Genomic DNA, 8,780 nt, shown 5'->3' on the forward strand with positions numbered 1-8,780 from the left:
CCAAGCACAAATTCTTCTTTGAGGAATGTTGTGGTCAAAAATGTTGAAAACAATCCACATCAGGTCCGCACGAGGCCAAACCTTGTTGAGAGCGTGCAACCTCAAGTCAAAAGAAATGACTTAGAAATGTCAGGATCAATTGAGGCTAATATGAGGAAGACAGACAAAGTGTTTTTTAAGCACTTTTCAATGACGTTGCGGCAGTGTGAAGGCTTTAGAGCTAACTGAGTTATTCAAGTGGGCTGCTCAGTTACTGATTGCACTCAAGAGAACAGAGAGCAGCTTCGGTTTTGACCACACCACCTGATCCGGTGTGCTGTGTATGCACCACAGGAGGGGTGTGTGTGTGTGTGTGTGTGTATATATGTGTGTGTGTGTGTGTGTCTTGTTGCTTTGTGAGACAGAAATGTGCGTGTGAGTTTTTTACGCAACTGATTTTGAGTACAGTTATACCTCGGTTTACGAACCCCTTGGTTTACGAACTTTTCGGTTTACGAACGTTACATCTATGAACATTTTACCTTGGCATACGAACTTTACCTTGGCCTACGAACTTTTTTAAGACAGGAAGCTGCGTCAATGAGTGATGTGTCGTTCGCAAACAAGCCCGTTCTTCTAACAAAATGGCAGCCGACTGTTTTTGTCCCCTATTCCCCACCCCCAGTCTTTGGTTAAAGCCATGTGATTGGTCAAGAACGCAGTAGTGAGGGGGGGTGGTTTAAACATTAAAGAAACAGGCAGACGACAGTGAGAGTTTCAACTTTGATAGTTCAAAGGAAGAGTGGAGACTGCAAGGTTAACATCCCATCAATCTAGCTCCACAAATAACCCGCACAAGCCATCTGTACACTTTATGCAAAAAGCTATCAACCCAGCTAAACAGACCACAATTGATGAAGAACTAGATACAATTATTGCAGAGAAAGCAGGTACAAGGGATCACTCCTCAAGATGGTGAAAGAAGATGACGTGCCTTTAATGCTGATGAAAGCGGCCACTCCATTCCATCAAGCCATCAACGACCATCACAAAGGTCAATAAAACGACTTTATTATATAGTACAGTTTATTTCTTTAATTATAATACCATAGCACATTTATTATACATAAAATAAGGTATATTTTGTGTAGTTTTAAGGATTAGAAAATAGAAAATGATGTTTTATGGGGACCTGGGAACGGATTATTCTCATTTTAATGGTTTCCTATCGGAAATTAATTTTTGGGATACACACTTTTCGCCTGACACACTCTGTCTGGGAACCAATTAAGTTCGTAAGCCAAGGTATCACTGTATTTTCCAAAAATGTTTCCCCTGAGTTTTCTTTTCTTTTCACAAGGCCCAGCATTCAATTGGTTTCAAAGGCCTACTGTTCCATTAGAAATGGCGGTTTTGGTCTTACTAATATGAAGACTCACTTGCCACATAAAAGGCACCCAAAACAAGACCGCTCGTGATCGCACATTGAAAGATAAACGCATTGATTCGTTTTGGGTTCATGTTAGTCCACTTACACTCCAGGCGCACGGAAAGTTCTCGTGGGAATGGGTTTTTGTGGTACAGTAAAAGTAGGAGACCTGTATCTAAGAGTTGCTTCTTTTTTGGGTGAGCGTGTATTACGTATAATGCCAGGCAGCTTTTTAAGATGGCCAAATCTAAATGGCACGGCACCTTAAAGAGGCTTATATAAAACACCTTTATTTTTGCATACTTAACCACATCCAAAGTTGTTTTGCATATACAGTCGTGCTCACGACGTTTTTTTAACGAGCCAGATTAGTCTTTGCTGTCATGAGTTGACTAGACGGCGCACAGGCTGAGCAGCTTGGGCTGAAAGCACAGAGAATATTAAATCAACTTGCACATGCCAGTTTGCTGCTCGGCTGCCGGATTGCTCTCTATTTTTTTTTTATACATGCACAATTAATGGGCTTCTGTTTGGCAAGAAGAACAAATATTTCTGGACAACACACCAACTGACTTATCTGTTTGTCCTTGAACACACACCAATTCTTTTATGCTAAGGCTGAGGAAGAAAGATATATGTGTTGATTTGACATTGGATGTGTCAATCATCTATCTAAATTTATTATTTTTTCCGCGCAATATGTCTTCATGACATACCCTAAACACAAATTACAGTGGAACCAGTGAGGTTAAACCATATTTGTGATCAGTGGTGTGCAAAGATAGTTGCTAACAGGGCAGAAGCTCCAATGTGAGACTAATGAAAACTAATCTAATCTAATCTGATAGGGGTGAAAGGGGGTGGTTGGGGGGATACGACAATGAAACAATTTCTTTTGTCAGCCTATACATCAAACACAATAATCTAAACGCAAGCCACCTCCGCCATTATGAATAAAGATGGCATAAAAGTATTGTAAGGGGCATCAGTCTCGGACAGAAGGCCCATGAAATGGCGGGTATTGACAGCAAATGAAAAATGAACAATTAATTGCACCAAATAATAATAATGAGATTGGAAACAGCAGGCGAAGAGCAGATTTGCTGGTCTCGTAACCTGAGGTGCCCTCGCGCAAGCTAACCAGTTGAGGAGCCATTAATTGGCTAACAACAAGATGGGGACCGGATCTCATCTCGCTAAAGATGTGTGATCTCTCCAATCCCATTTTGGGCAGCTCACATTATGGACCTCACAGCATGAGTGCGAGCTTCTGCCAGTTCGGGTCAGAGACGCTTTTTACACTTTGAGATCCAGGACACTCAAAGAGAGCATTTCCTCTCGACTTCTCATTGGCCAACATGCGTAATAAAACGAAAACAGTGAAAGAGCTTTCAGCTGCTCTGCCCCCAAACTCTGGAACTCACTTCCTCCCAACAGTTGAAACATTGATTCTCTTCCTACCTTCAAATCCCATCTCAGAACCCGTCTATTTAAAATAGCATTTTCTGTGTAGCCATATATCTTGTTTCTATTTATAATTGTATTTTATTTATTGTCTTCTATTTATAATTTTATCTGCGCTTGTCTGTGACTGTAAAGTGTCCTTAAGAGCTTTGAAAGGCGCTTGAAATAAAATGTATTATGATTATTATTGTTTTAGTCAGCTAGCTAGCTGATTTTAGTACTGTACTAGCGAGCGAGCTGACTAAAATCAGCTAGCTAGTACAGTATTTGTTTATTTTAGTCAGCTAGCTAGCTTGCCACCCCATACCTATCTGACCTTCTTCAAATTTCTTTTCCCTCTTGTTCCCTCAGATCCTCTTCCGCCCTCCACCTAGCTAGCTAGCTAGCTAGCTGACTAAAATAAACAAATACTTCCTCCATTTCTTTCAAATTGCACCTCATATGCTTAATCTCATATCAAAGAACAGCCTCCTCACAGAAAGACTTTTTCTATAACATCAAAGGAAAGATCATGAGAGAGGTAAATAAATAAAAATCTCAATCGCACGGTAAGACCGTGTCTAAGTTATACAGCACACAAGTATAAATGACTCCACTTCAAAAAGCGGAAAGGCACATTTGATGTGCGCCATGTAATGCAATATGATATGTTGTTCTTTAGTTACATCACCATATTTGCGCTTCTGCAAACACCTACGCACTGTGATGCAATTCATTTTCTCCGGTTCATATTATAACATATTATCTTGTTAAAGTTCTATTTTGCCTTTGGAGAATAATCTCCCATAACATTAATTTGTTGTGTGATTAATGCAAGTTTGAAAAATAAATGATCTTTAAAATAATGCGATCAGAGATATGTACCAAAATCTGAATAATTGAGTCGAAATCCAATACGGAATCATATAAGTCATTTGGATCTAATGAGGAATTCTACAGTTATCTGTTGTCAAAGTATGAGCAATGAGTAATATTGCTTGAATTATTCAGTAAGAAGGCCTCTTAAGAGAAATCTAAAAATAGTCGAGAGATGTGCTTTTCCAAAGGCTCTAATTTTCAAGACGTGCTCGCTGGCTATGACTTGTAGTGCATTGACCACATATCAATTAGGCGCAATTTTAGATGGGGAATCTATGTTCCCTGTTTTGGCAGCCACTGCATGTGAATCGCCGAGCCAATGTCACACAGGCAGTAAAATTGCTTTTAGATCATTTCGTCATTGATGATAGCACGGAACCATTTTATTTCTTTTCGCAAATGTGAAAGCCAGAGCAAATTTTGTACGATGGCATCTTAACGGGTGAGCCTGGAGGCTGCTTCCTCCAATTAGGTGGCGGAGGCACTGAACAAGATGGATGAAGATATCAGACATTTGCAATGTCATGTTGGCTGTGATGGACATCATTAAGAATTAATGAGCGTAATATGCTAGTGGGGAATGATAGTGGGAATTCTCTCAAACACATCCATCTCGAATTTGCAGTATGTTTGAAAATTGTGACCGTGATGGTTTTGCTATTACAAAACAGGTAATATACAACACCTGCGGTCATGCAATATAAGGTTCCGCCGCAGTTGAAGTTCAGAAGCCATTTGGTGATTATGGCGGCCATTATGTTGTTGACTTTATTATGCTATGCTAGTTAGCCGCAAAGCCAGTTCTCGTCCGATCAAGCCCCCTTGAAACTCGGTGAGGAGAAATATTTGAAGTACCCAATCATGATTCCAATCTCTTCACGTAATCAGCCACAAATAACCTCTTTGGAGTCTCACGGTGGCTGTCAAAACACTTTGTGTAGCCTTTGTTTGCCAGATTCTGATTTCTGTGCCACGAGGTGTGTCAGGTTTAGAGGCCAGCGTATACTCAAGTCTTTGCGGAAACACAAAGTGTTTCATTATGATGAAATGAGAGTGGAGAAGGGGCAGGGGGGGGGGGATTTATGCTGTGGCGTTTCCTGTCCGGATCGTTTCTCACGCCACAGCTATGGGATTTGGATAACAATGAAAATACAGAAACAAAGAAGGGGTATTTATTTATTTAGTTCCAAGCATTACATCCTGAGAAGATGCTTTCTAAATATACGGTTGAACTCGTTTCTGGGGAACTTCCCAGTGAAAATATTTCATTCAAAGGAACATTTGAAAATGATCATTTTTTAATTATTATTCAAAAACAACCACCATAACCGAGAGGAACAAATGTTCTGAAGCTCACCGATCTTTGAGATGTTTTCAAGTGGGTCATTTTGGTCCCTATTTTGTCTTTGAACTATGTTGAAGTGAGTTGAGTAGCTTCAGTTCGTTTTACAGTTATGATACAGCTGTCATGATTGCCGTGTATTTTAATAATAATAATAATAATAATAATAATAATACATTTCATTTCTAAGCGCCTTTCAAAACTCTCAAGGTCACTTTACAGTGACAGGATCAGTTTTTCTGTGGATGAGCAGTGGCAGACACACCCGTAAGTAAGCGTTCACTCAACCTGGAATAACTCAAATAAAAAAAGCTAGCTAGCTAGCTAGATAGCTAATAGATAGCCAGCTAGCTAATAGATAGCTAATAGATAGCCAGCTAACCAGCTAGCTAGCTAATAGATAGCTAGCCAGATGGATAGCCAGCCAACCAGTCAGCTAGCTAATAGATAGCTAGCTAGCTGGGATGTGATTTTTCATCAAGCCCTCTTGTGTAAATTCATCTGATATTAGATTAGATTCGCCTTTATTCGTCTCACAGATATGATGATGGAAATGTGCTGCTTGTTTGGTTCCAGTACGCCGCCACTTTCCAATCATTCCAATTGCGTCTGATTTGAAGTCTTTTTTTTTGTTCTCCCACTTTTTGATGCAGATTGAAAATTAATGATTTTGGACTGCCGTTTAGACAGAAAAAGTTCTGGATGGAGATCGTTAAGAGGCTTGCTCAGAGCTCCCTACCTGTGGGAGACTGCTTGTCAGAACCTACTTTTCACAACTGCCTTACTTGTCACTTTAAGCCCACAGATATAAGTCAAGCCCTTGGTCATGCCAGCTTTTTGCGACGGGACTAGTTTTAGTCGCATTTGCCAGGTATGCAGAAGTAGAAAGTGAATCTGGAAGTTTGGGATTTGGCTGCTTTTGTATTAAACCAGTGGAAATCATCATCTCACGCATGTTCCGCTCAACAGCGGCGGCTATGGTTTGCTATGCCTTCACAAATATGAAATGAACCACAAGCAAGCAGCAAATGAAGAATTCGGAGCGTCAATGGAAGCCGCATTTCAGGCAATTGCGAACTGCCAACTATTTTCATAAATGTATCCAGATTAGATTAGCCTTTATTAGTCTCACAGTGGAGAAATGTACATTTGACAGCAGCAAAGTGAAAAGAAAAAAATAATAATTAGAAAAACAAAATACACGAGCTGCTGTAAAGACAGTCACTCTCGCGGCGCCATCTTGAAGTCAAAACAACAGCAAACAAAATAACAAATGATGTGTACGTATTAAGATAATTTTATATCATTTTATACCACCCCAACCCCTTTCAAACTGCTGCTGTGGAGTGCAAATTTCCCCATTGTGGGACGAATAAAGGTTTTCTGATTCTGGTATTTATATAGACTCCGAAGTCCAAGATGGCGCCTTCCGAGTCTATATAAATATAAGATTATATAAAATTATCTTTATACACTCGCGCATACATATAAATGGGAGGGATGCGCGATAAAGGGGAACTGGCTTAAGAGACGAGCCAACAAAACATTCGAGTTGGGAAAACGGCTCAAAAATGACTTGGGAAGCGTAGATATGTGGATGAGAACGTCATTCAAATGATCAATGTAGATCTCAAATCAACGTTGGTGGTAAACTCCTTTTTTTAATGCAGTATTCATTTTAAATTGATATGTTTCCATTTTTTCTTTCGTTGATACGCAGCCCACAATCTTTCCACCTTGGCGAAGATCTGCGCCACACACCGTTCTTTTTGTAATCATGGCTGTTTTCAGCGTTCTTCCATACAAAAGCTGTGAATAAAATGCTTGTATCTTTTTTTATCTGGCACACGATGATGATAGAGCCAATGCATATATTCCGCGCTAACCTTGAGTTCTTGACATTTTCCATGAATTGCATGACACCCAGCTACGGACAAGTGTTTGGCAGAAGATGTACTCCTCCCTCTTCACTTGGGCCGTTTCTCCACATGGGAAGCTATTAGAGAGAGACTCTACTGACAAGTAGGAGTAACAGAGGATAGCGGGCCTCAGTCCAGTGCCTCTGATTCCATCCCTGACAGAGCAGCGAGTGGCCCTCACTCACAGCTGTCCTGGATTCAGTCAGCCAAGCACAATTCAGACCTGAGAAAGTGGAATACTACATAAGACGAAGCCGGAGCGGCGCAAGCAATCTTCTTCTCGAAGTGGATGGAGTGTCAGGGACTTATATAAATGCTAAACATTGCTAGCCGTCACCGGGATGGCGGTGCAGCTTTGCAACGACTTCCTGGTTGGATCGATCATGCGGCATATGAATCATGTGACTGGGATGTCACGGTGGATAGATTTGATGCATGCCACAAAATATTCCAATGTGAACATTTGGACAGCTGGCCCGGTGATGATATTGCCAGACAATGTGCAAAAATGTGTCCACTCCAGTGCCAGGGTTTTTGTCATTTTCACTCAAATTGGAGGACCAACAAAATATTGAGTTTTAGGACTACATCAACATTCAATGCAGTGTTATAAACTTTAGACTCTCTTCTTTCATCAGAAGAAAATCATTAATTGCTAAGTAATGTGTGTTTGGAGCAGTGGTTCTTAACCTGGGTTCGATCGAACCCTCGGGGTTCGGTGGATCCTCCACCACAGAGGTCCACCCCTCAGTCTAGACTGCAGTGAGTGGGCACAGTCATTGGAAGAAGGGTTCAGTGAATGAGCATATGAAACTGGTGGGGTTCGGTGCCTGCAACAAAATTAAGAACCAATGGTCTGGAGTTATCGAAGCTTGAAATGGGGGCGTTTGTCCAAAATAAAATACAATGCATACATGTTGATGTAAATAGCGCTTTACCAACAGCTGAAGTTGTAACAAAGCGCTAACATGGACAAAAGGCAAATGCAGACCCCTCGTGGAAGCGGAAAAACACTGCCAGAGGTCTAACCAGTGCTTTATCAGCACTTCCCTCGCAAGAAAAACCAAAACCCAAACAAATTCAGGAATGGCGCTCCATGTCATGCTTTTCAATTCCCGAATACATTCGGGAATTTGCAGTGAATGATTGAAGGCTGGGGTGGACTTGTTTCCAAGTTAAGCTCCCTCTACTGTCAACATGTTTACAAACAACTTCGGCGCCTCATCCTGCTATCATGAGAGGGGGCGAATGTACAATGTGCAACGCATGTCTTAAAACTGTCATGGGTTCTTCAAAAGATTAACTTTGCATTCCGCGGACATGGTGAGTGTGAATACACCGGATGGTGCAATTATTGACGCAAGGTACTGCCAAGTTTGCCGGTTGTCGGATGTTAATGCCAGATATGAGTCAAAAAAATTGCGCATTTGTTTTCCGTTGTCATCCTGTGACAGCAGGAAACTAAAGAAGAACCAGCGACGAGCACGAGCCACGTCGGAAAGCCCTACGCTAACGGCGTCATAAAATCGAAATGATTGCAAAAATTGCTTCTCGATTCATTTCTCCAAAGTGGATGCAATTACGGCGAGTGTGACAAGCTGCACATGGTGTAATCCCAAATGTTATTAAGCAATGCAGACTGGTAATCAAGACAAAGGGAGCGGGCACACAAGCACACGTTACGTTTTCATGTTGCCATTACGCACACACGCGTAAGTCGAATAGGCAGGAATGAAATGATCGCAATGTTGCTGTCTGCTTATATCGAAATCTAACGACCTTGTACAGG

The sequence above is a fragment of the Hippocampus bargibanti genome, linkage group LG12, assembly GCF_051943395.1.
Source record: "Hippocampus bargibanti isolate YZ-2025 linkage group LG12, ASM5194339v1, whole genome shotgun sequence".
NCBI classification, from domain to species: domain Eukaryota; kingdom Metazoa; phylum Chordata; class Actinopteri; order Syngnathiformes; family Syngnathidae; genus Hippocampus; species Hippocampus bargibanti.